The sequence below is a fragment of the Schistocerca piceifrons genome, chromosome 8 (assembly GCF_021461385.2).
Source record: "Schistocerca piceifrons isolate TAMUIC-IGC-003096 chromosome 8, iqSchPice1.1, whole genome shotgun sequence".
Taxonomy (NCBI): Eukaryota; Metazoa; Arthropoda; class Insecta; order Orthoptera; family Acrididae; genus Schistocerca; species Schistocerca piceifrons.
Genome location: NC_060145.1, coordinates 24603218 through 24613253, shown reverse-complemented (window position 1 = coordinate 24613253; position 10036 = coordinate 24603218). Strand labels below are relative to the sequence as shown.

The following is a 10036-nucleotide window of genomic DNA, read 5'->3' as shown; positions in this document are numbered from 1 at the left end:
CACGTAAATTCAAGACGCAGGTGCGCGGTCAAGCCAGCGGTTAGACGCACCCCGCTCTTGCCAGCCAAATTCAAACTTACACGCCTGGCGTGTGGCGTTCTCACGTGTGCTGCTTGTGCTTCCCTTAGTTGCCTACAGTGACGTGAATTATTGTGCGCTCTCCCACTGGTTGTTGTCAGTAACCAACAGTACTCGACGTGATCATGGCAGAGTCCCGTTGCTGGACGAAGGACTTTTTGACGAAATTTATAAACATCTACAAAGAGCAACAGTGCTTGTGGAAAGTGAGATCAAAAGGCTACATAAATAAGAATTTAAAGAATGAAGCTTATGATAAATTTGTTGTGTTTTGTAAACCAGTTTTTCCTGAAGTGAACGGCGACTTTGTTGCAAGAAAAATACAAAGCTTGCGGGGCTCATTTAGAAAGGAGCTGAAGAAAGTTTGTGACAGTAAGCGTAGTGGCAGTTCTCTCGATGACATTTATGTACCAACTTTGAGGTACTACGACTTGCTTTTATTTACTGTAGATCAAGAGCTGCCAAGTGCAAGTTGTTCAAACATGGATATTTCTGTGGGTGTGCAGAGCGGTATCTCTGACTGTGAAGATGACAATGGAATTGACAATGAAGGCAGTGATGAGGTCAATGAGGTTATGATTGATGGTGGAAGTCAACACAATGAACGACAACTTGAAAAAGTGAGTTAACGGTTGTGTATTTATATTGTTAAGAGTACAGTTACTTGAGTGTATTTTATAGCAATAGAACTTCCAGAAAAATGCTAGAACAATATTATATCTTTTACTATACAGTTCCCATGTAATGAAACAAATTACGCTCTTCCAGCACGTAACGTGTCTTCCTGCCAGGGCACACTTCCTTCTGATACAAAATATTTCTTATATGCTTCTCGATTGTCTTTTGCTCGTATAGATGGATTCTTGACACTGCAGACTGTAAACCCTTTCGCCAGTCACCCTCGTGTAATGTACAGTCTACCAAATCTTCCATGTCCAATGATGTAACTGTAATATATCCTTTACTTCGTCTACGTAAAAAATTGTGTAATGCACATATGGCCAAAATAATGTACTTTATCTTTCCGATCTTCATGTTGATTGGTGTGTGGAGGATTCTAAATCGTAATGTTATTATACCAAAAGCATTTTCTACAACATTGCGAGCACGTGATAATCTGTAGTTAAAAATTCTTCTGTCGTGATCTAATTCTCTTTGAGAATAAGGTTTTAAGAATTTCTCTTTCAATGAAAAAGCTTCATCACTCAAAAACACAAAATTTAAATTCTTTATAGTTTCATCATTATTTGACAAATTTATATGTTCGTTCAGCAGTGCGTGAAATAATTCTGTGTATTCAAGAATTCCTCCATCAGACATTCTTCCATTTTTTCCCACATCAACAAATACGAATTCATAATGTGCATTTACCAAAGCGAGTAAAATGACACTGTAGAAGTTCTTGTAGTTGAAGTAATGGGCTCCAGAGTGAGGTGGTGGCACAATGCGTATATGTTTTCCATCTATTGCTCCTCCGCAGTTTATAAATTGCTACTTTTCTTCAAATCCTTTCGCTATGTCTATCCATTCTTCTTTTTCTGTAGGAAACTGTGCCGTGCGGGATTAGCCGAGCAGTCTCAGGCACTGCAGTCATGGACTGTGCTGCTGGTCCCGGCGGAGGTTCGAGTCCTCCCTCGGCCATGGGTGTGTATTTGTCCTTAGGATAATTTAGGTTAAATAGTGTGTAAGCTTAGGGACTGATAACCCTAACAGTTAAGTCCCATAAGATTTTACACACATTTTTTTAGGAAACTGAAGCAAAACCAAAAACAGTAATTTACTATTTCTCCTCTTACAGGGAGAACAAGAACAAACACAACCTACATGTATGTCTTTGCCAGAAATTCCAAAAAAAAAAAAAGGAAACAGAAGTGCAATATAGCATTGGCCACATATGAGATGATGCAAACGTGCACCAGTGCTTTGCAGCAGATAAGAAGAGATGATCTGAAGGAACATGAAGCTACAGGTATCAACGTGGCGAATAAATTAGAATGGATGGAGCCTGTAACAACAACAACGCTGTACTATTATACAAATAATATTTTTTTCTGATTTTTCGATAAATTAGTGTAATCGATGTTCTGATTTCATTTTTTTTTTGTTTCATGACATTATGTTAAAGAAACTGTAAACAATTTTCGATGTGAATATTAATGTTTATGTCAAATTTCAAGCATATTATTACAGAATTGAAATGCAAGAAACATTGAAACTATTGTAAGATGTTAAAATTGTAATTGTGCGTCTGGTCCATACATAGGCAATGTATTAGGATATGTAGAATGCAAAACCTCGGGTGAATACCCTGTCTGTAGGCGAGCGGTAAAAGGTGGATGGCAGGCGAGTGCTGGAAAATGCACACAGGCACTGCACGGCATAACGGGCTCAGCAGTACTAGTCAGAGTTGGGCATCGGTCTGAGCAACACGTTCTGGATCGAGGAGGCTCTCCTGGAAGACGTAGTTTCATTGAGCCTTGGATATGCTGTTCAGACGCCTATACAGCATGGCAAAATTCCATAGGCACTAAATGGGAAAGTATTGCGACACTATGAAGAAGTGAAGTGCCGATACATCAAGAGCCATTGCTGTGGTTGTATGTGTGCTCTGTGCTTCGCCATCTCGCCGCCCGCCAACCGCCACATCGATATAAACAGGTTGAAACTTTTAGTACTGTATTTTGGACCAGTGTTACTTTTGTTCCATACTGTTCAATAACAACTTAAATTTTACCAGAACTGGCCTATCATTTAATTATCCTCACAACTAACCTAGACAGGGTCCTTTCCAAATGTTGTGCAATCCGAGTGTCCCAAAATGAAGAATTAAAGTTTATGTTAATAATAATTACCGGTAGACCTAGCTATGTTAGAATGATGTTTGAAGAACTTTTTTTGTTAATGAACCAATAGACGAATAACAAGGTCTGACAAAGTTGGAAGATAATTTTGATATTGATTTAGTAATGAAGCTTAATTATTTCGAGACAGATATAATGGTATTTAAATGAGCAGGAAATAAGACAAAAAGAGTAGTAAATCATATATTGGAAATCTTGAGGGCATAATGATTTCAGTAATTAATTGTTTTAATACAGTGATCATAACAGTTTCAGGGTCCCCCCTCCCTTTTTTCTTCATTTGAATTCTGAAGTGTTCTAAACTGATTTGACCAGCAAAGTCAAAGCCAAAATAGAAACCAAAATTTATCAGTGTTTTACCTTTATCAAAATTGACATTGTGTGTGTGTTTCAAAAATGCTATTTCTAGGGTAACCTATGCCCAATTTTAATCAGATCAATAGACAGTACGAAGTTTTGTAGTAAATATTATAGTGTAATGTTATGTATTTATGGTTTATCCATATTAGTACAGAAAGTGAAATTATCAGTTCAGTAGATTTTCTGGTTCTAAAATTTACCATATTATGCAGTGTTATTACGTATGGTTTCGCATGAACGTACATTAACTTGTACAGGGCAGAAACTCAGTTAGTGCCTAATTAGGCTGGCGACCATATTATTAACAAATTGGTAGCATCTTCTGTGTTGTTTCTTGTACGTCCTGACGTGTAGTTGCATTTCGGACTTGCTCGACGTATCATTGTTATTACAGGGTGGGTGTAAGTCTGATTTGCCTCCATTCAGGTACACGCGGTCAATTTCTATACAAAAATCCTTTCTCATAAGGTGAAGCCCGTCAACTTACCATAGTACAGGCTTTAAGGAGTATCGTGTGCCCACAAGCGCAGCGTTTACAAGACCATACAAGCAATATATGCTGAATCATTAATTAATGTAGTGTTAACATGAGGTTTGCTGAAAACTTCGACCCAACACACTGATTTGTGTGATAATGACATCTTTAAAGTCAGGCTGTTGTCAGCACCATCCCAAGCTTCTACACCTATTTCTGCTTCATCTCCTTCTACATCAGCAGTGTCTCAAACTTCTGTTATAGATCAAGGCACTGTTTCCATTAACACTTATTATGATCAATATGGTCATTATATGATCAGTATGTTTTTGTAAGTTTCGTACCATGTAATAATAAGCTACAGCTACTTCTGAAATAATAATTACTAACACATCGTCAATATTTTTAATTGCTTAGCTTCATGACCTCTGGCCGAAGTGTTTCATAAATTGCTTTGCATGTCTCTGGAATTATATTTGACAATGACGGTGCAGAAATTCCTGTGGCAAATTTTAAATCTTCAAGGGAGTGACCCGTTGCTAAAAATCAGAGAGTAGCTGTTCCTCTACAGAAATGCTTTTTCTCATCACAGTGTCCCTCCGGCTGTTTTTCTGCTTGATGTTGTCCAGCAATGCATCAAATTTTTCACTGTCCATTCTTAAATAGTTTCAAAAGTCATCTGGATAATTGTCTCGTAGTTCTTTAATCAAGGAAGTATGGTTGTGACAGTACTTGTATTCCTTAACCCAAGTACCAGTTTTTTAAAAACTTTTTAATTTTTTTTATTTTATTTTTTTTTTTTTTAATTTATGGTCATGCTCATAGCTGCAATACCTACTGCTGTAGTAGCGAGAGCAATACTTCTTCGTTCCTCTTTTGCACAAAACATGGCTGCAACTAGAGCACTTGCTGCGCACGCGCCACGCAAGATTTTAGAACTGACAAAACTCCACGCGCCATGCTTGCACACGGGTTTCACAGTTTACATGCAGATGCCTGCACGGGGCACTCCTGACTGCTGACTTGTGTGTGCGCAAGAGCATGTCTCTAAACTTCCCTCCATGCACCTGAGCGCCACAGTTCAGCACGCGTTCAGGCGCACGCGCAGATCCGCCCCGCTCAGTCGCGCGGTTAGGAGCATCCGTGTGAAGGCCGCTATTGTTATAATGGCTTACAGTAAACTGTCCTTGTTTTTCAAGCAGAATGAGAAAAAGTAGGTGTGTAAGATACTTGTCTTGAAGTACAGGCAGATAAGGACATTGTAGTGAAGAACATGGTTGCAGCTCCTGAGAATATGCTACTGAGAGAGAAGTAGCTCATAATCAAGACACTTCTCTGAGGTTTTACATATGTGGAAAGGAAGTAGTCTAATTTGTGCTAAATATGCAGGGCTCATGGATCTGTCTCTAAAAATACATAACCATATCAGCAAGAACATTATCACCATTCATCCTGCCAGCACCCAATGCTTTAATTGTCACAAATAGACACATGTCATAAAATATTGCCACAATCAGCTGACGTGTTAAATGTACTGTCAAACATGATACCATGTAAAACTGGTCAAATCTAAATAGTAAAGCATCAAATCTCTCTCTCTCTCTCTCTCTCTCTCTCTCTCTCTCTCTCTCACACACACACACACACACACACACACACTATTGTTTCTCCCAGTAGCAAATAAGGGCCACTCTCCTTCAAAAAATAAAAGATTTTCATTATAGCTGAAGTAAAATTATAGACATGGAAAGGGTCTTGATCAATTTTCTCCACCTGTCATCCCCACCAATAGCAATATGACACTGTCAGTGGCATTTGAAGGTATGCATTCAATAGAAATTCATGTTAATATTCATAGATTATACGTAAATTAAACGAGTAATGAACTGAAGCTTGATATAAATTCATATTTTTCCACATAAAAATATCAACATTTTTGTTCTTTCAGATCTATTATATACATACCTATACACAAGAGTCTCTCACAGAGTTTAGAGACCACTCCAGTATTATGAAAGACTTGTCTACAAAGATCAACTGGCAGAGTCATAGGTGGGGAAAGCTGGGTGCATCTTGTCTCCTCACAAAATCACATGTACATAATGTCTTGGTGTTAGCTGATGCCTCTGAACCAGTGTGAATTTCAGTTAGGGTAATTGTCATTTTTAAGAGTTAATGGATATCATGACAGAAAAATCATTGATGTCAACATTGTGCATTCTGTCATGGTATGTTAGTACTTTGTATGGGCCAACACATGGTTGCTGGTGCAGTATTCAAATGGTAATGTGTCAGATTAAAACCTCTTCACAGGCATGCAAGTTGTAGGAATGAATAGTCACTGGATAGTATGTTTTTTCGAAACAGCTGGGTGGGACTTGTGGATCTGAAAGTGGAGATGTTTGTGCAAAGTGTGATGCTTCAGTTATATTGTTTGGTATGTTGGTGAAGAATTCTCATGGCAGCCAAAGTGTTTGTCCATATACTAATTCAGAACATCTTTGAAAGCTCCTCAGAGATCTCATAGAATTATAGAGAGGATGACATTTCAAATCTCTGCGACAAGGTGTCTGAGCAAAGCCTTTGTCAGTGGCACCATTTGATGAGACATTTATGAGAAGGAAGGTATGTACAAGCCTGATCCATGTTCGTGGCAAGCAATCTTGAGAGTGCTTTTAAAAGGTTTGATCTGAAGTGTTTGCCCTGATCAGTAGGATGCGAAAAGTATGCCAAATCGGACAATCCACTCACAAGAAAATGTCTTGGCGACAGTTGTTGCTGTTAAGGTACGTTTACACCGGGATACATGTATCGCGACATGTATGAGCGACATGTCAATTTGACATGTCGCGATACATCACCTCACACAAAAATTCACGGAACTTGTATGCGGACCCTCCAGCTCATACATGTCGCGTATACATTTTGTATATCGCTTTTTGGCCATATACGCGACATGTATGAGCGACATTTGAAGAACTCGCGCATGCGCAGTACTATCATTTCCTGTCGTCTTGTCGCCTGCCGCTTATTTTGACGATTAGCGCATGCGTAGTACCAGGCTCTTTGGCGGCTGTTTGAGTTTTGGAGGTGCCGACTATCGTTTCGACGTTAATGTATCTGCATAGAACATCAAAAAGTGCCGTATGCAACATTATTCTTCGTGTTTGCGAGGCCATTGTGCAAGTTTTATTCCAAGACGTGAAGGTAAAAGTTTTATGTATATCACGGTATGTAATACATTCTACAATTTTTTCATGCATCTGGCACATATATCAATTTTTTGCTATTATTCCGACGGCCTCGCGTGATAATGTTGACAACGGATGCCGACAATCGTGTGTGAGACATTGGCATTAGCAATCGCGCGACAATGCAAATGTTTTGTAATGAAATCTTCGTTTCAAGAGGAATCCCCAGTGGCCAAAAAACGGAGTGTTACTGCCAACTGATCCTCTGGTGGAATCGCTTCCCGAAAGTTTGTGTTGGTTTTGGACACAAGAGGAGCCACAAGTGATAACAAACCGCGGAAATCCTCCATACTCATCCTAACATAATTTCTAAAATATGCGCCATCCTTTAGCGTTAATTCGCGAGAAACTCACTCTGCCACCATCTACGCTTCCTCCGCCTTTTGTTCCTATCATCTTCCAAAAGAGCAAGTGTACCAGCACATAAAAATATGAAATCTTCCAAATCGTCGTCGAAAGCTATCGCACAGTGATACATATCAATCAGTGTAAACGCACGCTCATACATGTATGAGGTTGATACATGTCAACTCATACAAGTCGCGATACATGTCGCAAAGTCGCATATACATGTATCTCATACATGTGCCGATACAAATGGCAGTGTAAACGCACCTTTACATGTTTTTATCCGATACAATTTAAGCTAATGAGAGAAATGGGCTGTTGCTGTCAGGGAGTGTTGGAATCCTTCTGACAGTGGTAGGTGGGGGGGGGGGGGGGGGCAATGATGTCGATATGGACATTCTCAAATCACTGACTCAGTGGAATGAAAGTATCTACCAGAGCTATATTTTGTTGCACTGATAGACAAATGTCTTGCATTCTTTCACAAATTTGCCAAACAAGTGTCCTTTTCACTAGTCACGTAGTACCTCTGATTCATGGATGAGAGATGTTGAGGAGAGATGTAACTGCTTGCTCCCAGAAATTTGCTGTACCAAATGGTCATGCTCATGACATCGATATGTCACACTGTAGTGCTACGTTCGAGCGTGGTATTTGACTACATCAGAGCGTGATGGTGCTTTGAGGGACATCAGTTTGCTGTCTCCTTCTTGAGTGTTGGTAAGTGCTATGAATTCTAGTTCCTTCACAATACGCCAATGTGAGACACTGTGTCTACTGGCTCATTTTGCATTCAACATGTTGAATACCTGTAGTGAAATGTGCACTTCATTCACGCCTCATCTGTCTTCTGACAGAAGGTGAAAATGATTGGCTTATGATCTGTGACACGGGTGAAACATCTACTTTCAAACATGTGTGTGAACTTTTTCACTGAGGACATAGGCCACATACAGCCCATGGTCATACATGGATGAAATTGCTTGCAATGGTGATATATTTTTTATAAAACCAAATGTTGTACTCGCTGTTGTAATATAAGTCCTATGGCAGTTGATGGTGTGTCTACAATAACAGTTACAGACCATAAGATGGCTTGCGTGGTATAGATGGAGATGTAACAATAAACTGCAAATACCATCTATGTATAATTCATTTGTTCAAAGTTCAGAGACAATATGCTTAATCAAAGAATATAAACATCACATAGAATATAACTAACAATTTACTATCCACAGGTTCATTTGGGCTACTCATCCTGGGTAATGCAGTTTTTACAAATATCTGTGTAGCCATTACACAGTAATGAAAAATCAAGGACAAATTCCTAAATAGCAGCGGCCTTTCCAACCATGTGAACAGTTATTACAATACCTTCATTCATGATATTGTAGTGAAGACATCTGTTAACAACACCAAAGCAGAGTATGAATGTAATTTACAAATTAGGTGTGGGAATGGGTTGGAAGCTGCGGAATGGAATCATCGTAGGGTTGTTGGAGGAACAAGTAGGCATCATATGGCCATAAGACTTGGAACAATGGCCACAATGCTGGTTTGAACAACATATAACTACTTGACCAAATACCCAAAAAAGTTTAACTGCAGTTGATTGGATTAAGTCCTGAAAGAGAAAGGGGACTAAGAAATTTCATGAAATGCCTGAAAAATTTCAAGTAATATCCATTCAAGAGAAAACAAGGAGTGTCAATGGAAGAGTTCTGCACTGAGCTATCAGTCTTCATCTGATTCCGAACAAATTACATTTGGCATCTCACAAGGCCTTGTCTTAGGCCCATTGTCTTCTGTTATTTACATTAATGACATTTCATGAACAATTGGTTCACAGTCAGTTCGTTATCATGAGACAGGGGGGAAAAATCTGGGCATGGTTTCAAGCCAGTATATGCATAAAGTTTAACAACACACAGGTAGTAACTGGTTGACAATCTTAAATTCTTGGGATTAAGATTATACTCAGTTGCAAAAGCTTATCATAGAACTCTATGAAATGCCAATATGAATGTTGTCAATCATAAGTGACATAAAGCAGTAGAAAGTTCAGGGTGGGATAACAACAATATGGAAAGGACCACATAAAGGAGGTGCTAAGGTGCAGATGGCACAATGAAAAAGACTGCTGAAATGATTAACATTTTGGACACAGTCCTACTTCTAAAATAGAAAAAACATACATTACACAAGAAAAACTGACACGAACAGCGCTGCTAGGTGCAGGGACAGGCAACTATACTGAGGATGGAAGGTGGAGGTAGGAAAGGAGGAGGGGAGAGGAGAGAAGCAATGACGGGGAAAAGACTAGTAGGTGCGTTAGTGAGGTAGAAGGTATGTGTAGCGTTTGAGTAAGAGCTGGGAAGGGGATGGGTAGGTGGAGTAGAGAGACTAGTGAAAGGTGACGCTCGGTGGGGTTAAGAGACTGAAGGATATGTTGTAGGAAGAGTTCACACCTACTAAGTTCAGAAAATCTGGTGTTGACAGGAAGAAACCAGATGGCGCAGGCTGTGATGCAGTCATTAAAGTGAAGCACATTGCGATGGGTAGCATGTTCAGTAACCGGGTGTTCCAACTGTCTCTTGATCACATTTTGGTGGTGGCCTTTCATGCGGACAGACAGCTTGTTAGTAGTTACACCTGTGTAAAAA

At 39.4% G+C, this 10036-nt stretch overlaps 1 pseudogene; it reads right to left on the bottom strand.

The window, feature by feature from the left end:
• Positions 1-804: 804 nt before the first annotated feature.
• LOC124711526 lies at positions 805-7390 on the bottom strand (annotated as a pseudogene).
• Positions 7391-10036: the final 2646 nt, after the last annotated feature.